We start from the raw sequence: 3,303 nt of genomic DNA, 5'->3' as shown, positions 1-3,303 counted from the left end.
TATTTCGTTATTTTCGTAATACCAGCACGTTTTTTAAACTAATGTATTTTCAATGGGAAGCGTCTTTCGTGATAATAACATAGACAGTATATAAACTGGACACAGCGACCCCATTGGATTCAACGGAGGCAAGTGAAGTCAATTAGAAGCACTAACTTCCTGATGGTCGAGCGTACTGCGCAGACTCACACTGAGCTTGACGACGTAGATGTGACGTGAGCAGCCCGTCTGTCTTCTAGTAGCTGTGCCAAGCGAAATCTGAATCATTCCCTTCCGAAACTTGCAGAGACGGAGAGTGTGAGTAGGAGCTGTCCATGAGCTGGAGCAGGAGCAGCTTTTGCTAAGTATTCTGATTAATTACTTTGCCATTTTGCCTCCACGTCCCCCCGATTGCGCGCGAGCTTCTCCTCCTGTCCATACGGTAATCTCTCTACTGTGCGACAGAGAGTCGCGTTGGTATGACGCAATCGTTAGCCTATTTTTACAAAAACGGCTTCTACGGGGCCATAACGTAAGATACAAGGTAATGGAGCCTTTTATACATTTTCGTGTTTCTTTAGAAATAAATAATGGACAAATGGAGTCTTTAAACGCCTCAGATGTAAAGTTATTCGCTGTCAAAGAGACGCCAAAATGAATGGGAGTCAATGGGATGCTAACAGCAGGTGATGGTCTGATAGCCAATGGCGGCGCCCGGGGAAGCTTCAACATAATATGAAACGCTGCCCCCCTGGATAATAACAGCACGATTCTTTCTGCCTGGCTGTCGGCTGCAGCAGAGAAGCTGTTTAATCAACATTTATTCACGAGATCTTATGTATTTTTATGTATTTTTTAATGTTATTATTTCGGTCTTATTGCCAGGGAAGCTGGTTTGCTTTGCTGTTTATTGATATTTCTAAAATTATATTTTATCAGTAGGAAATCGCGCTGAAGAAGTCTCGTTCCGAACACATCGCGATATTTGGCATCAGTTCACGTGTGTCAGATGTTGGTAAGTAAATACCATAGAGGTAAATACCTAAATACGCTATCCTAATAATGTGTGATATCATGTCTTTTCTGTTTGTCGATATTAATCTGCCATTATATCTGCCATCTCCACGGAGACTTTGCGTTTCATTGCTTTCTAATTCAAAACAGGGTGATTAACACTGCCTGTCACGTGACGTGCTATAGGCCTAGATATTCATATCAGATTAAAAATAGTACAATTAGTTCCAAAGTTGTATTTGTAGTAGAAGCACAGTAAAAACAACACTTACCATGCTTTTACCACAGTAACATTAGTTTTACTGTGATAAGTGTAGTAAGACAGTAATCACAAAACTTACCATGCTTTTACCACACTATTTGTAGTTTTAATGTGGTACTTATTGTAAATGCACAGTAACCACAACACTTACCATGCTTTTACCACAGTAACCATAGTTTTACTGTGATAGGTGTGGTAAAAGGACAGTAACCACAAAACTTACCATGCTTTAAACCTCAGTAACCTTAGTTGTACTGTGATTGGTTTAGTAAGGACAGTAATCACAAAACTTACCATGCTTTTACCTCAGTATTGATAGTTTTAAAGTGATATTTGTTGTAAATGCATATTAACCACAACACTTGCCATGCTTGTAAGGCTTTATAATGTAACATCCAATATTTGTAAGGTAAATCAGTACTTTTCCCTTTAAATAATCCTATATATTATACATAATGATATTTTCTTTTCTCTTTTTTCAGCTGAAAAGACCAAAAGGGCCTTTCGGACTCAGTCATTCCATTATTGTTTGAGGAGAAGTAAACGGAGAAGACGGACAGCTGCAAAGGCAAATATTCGCAATGGTATGTATGTGTTGGTTTTAACCCTAAATCAAACATTTTATCAAGCATTTGTTGTTTCTTAAAACTTTTCTCACAAAACCCATATCCCAATCAGTACAAACATAGTCTGAAAGTCTTAATAATTCACAAGATTTAACAAGTTGTCAAATTCGTACGATACTCTTACATATTTGTATACTCGTACACAATCCTGCAGCTTTTACTCCTAGTGCTGTCATTGGCTACTGCCTCAATTCCTGTACATATTTATCGCGATATTTGTAAATCAGTTGCGCCACTTCTTGGAAAGTTGTCGGATGTCACACACACTGTCAGAAAGTTTATATTAATTGCAAATTGGTCTCCGTCTGTTTATGTTCCAGTGATACATGATGTCTCTCCACACCTCATAACCTACCTCTGTTTGCAAGATTGGAAAAGCTTATCTGACTTGTCACATGACATCAGATACTCGATTATTTATATATAACTGTCCCGTTTGCATGTAAATCATTTTCATGATTATTGCTTGCTATTAAAGACATACTTTTATTCATAGAAATGCCCACATATCAGTGAACATATTACATAAAAATGCTTTTAACATTTAATTATGCAACACTCTTTACAGAAAACATATCCTACAGTTATAAACTCACAACGGCATCAAGTCCTGTGCTGGGCACATTGGGCAACAACTGTCCTCCAACGTATTCGATCCGTGGCCAGGTTCTTCACATCTTCCCATGGGACACTGACATTCTTCAGGTCTTCGTGAAACATCTGTCTCCATGTCTTCCTTGGTCTTCCCTGTCTCCTGCATCCTCCTGGTGGTGTCCACTTCATCACTGTGTTTGGGTGTTGTTGTTTGGGCATGCATAGGATGTGTCCAGCGAGGTGCACCCTTTGGTCTGTCACAGTTTCTGAAAGTCTTCATGTGGAGTCCCATTCCTCCTCAGGATCTCTTTGATATATGCAGAACCAATATTGAAAATAGTGATTTATCTTTTTCCATATTGTTAAAGCATTTTGTTTTCTCTTTTCAGCTTCATAAACTGTACTTGATTTCTGCCTAATGCCTTTATCAAAAAAGTGTCAGTGTTCATCAGGTGTTTTGCTAAAGGACATATTCATTGCATAGTTACAATAAAAGTGACCAATAATCACAAGGATATAGAATGAAAGTTGAGAATGTAAAATGTTGTGCTTATGTTTTTGCGTATTTGTTATTTAAAGCGAAGAAACAAATGTATGTTCACATAACAAACTTGAATCTCATCTCTTGGTTTGTAAATATATTCAACTTCATCATAGCAATTTTTTTTACGTTAATGTATGTGTCACTATAATAGATTGCTCCTGTATCTGGATATTTTTAATTAACTGATTTTTATACTGTTGTGCAGTCGTTTTGGCACTACATTTGTCTTTAAACAGTTTGACATTAAATATTGGAATAAGCTTTCAAAATGGTGTCCATTCATT

This window comes from Scardinius erythrophthalmus (genome assembly GCF_964197995.2).
Source record: "Scardinius erythrophthalmus genome assembly, chromosome: 20".
Taxonomy (NCBI): domain Eukaryota; kingdom Metazoa; phylum Chordata; class Actinopteri; order Cypriniformes; family Leuciscidae; genus Scardinius; species Scardinius erythrophthalmus.
Note: the sequence above shows the minus strand (reverse complement) of the source record.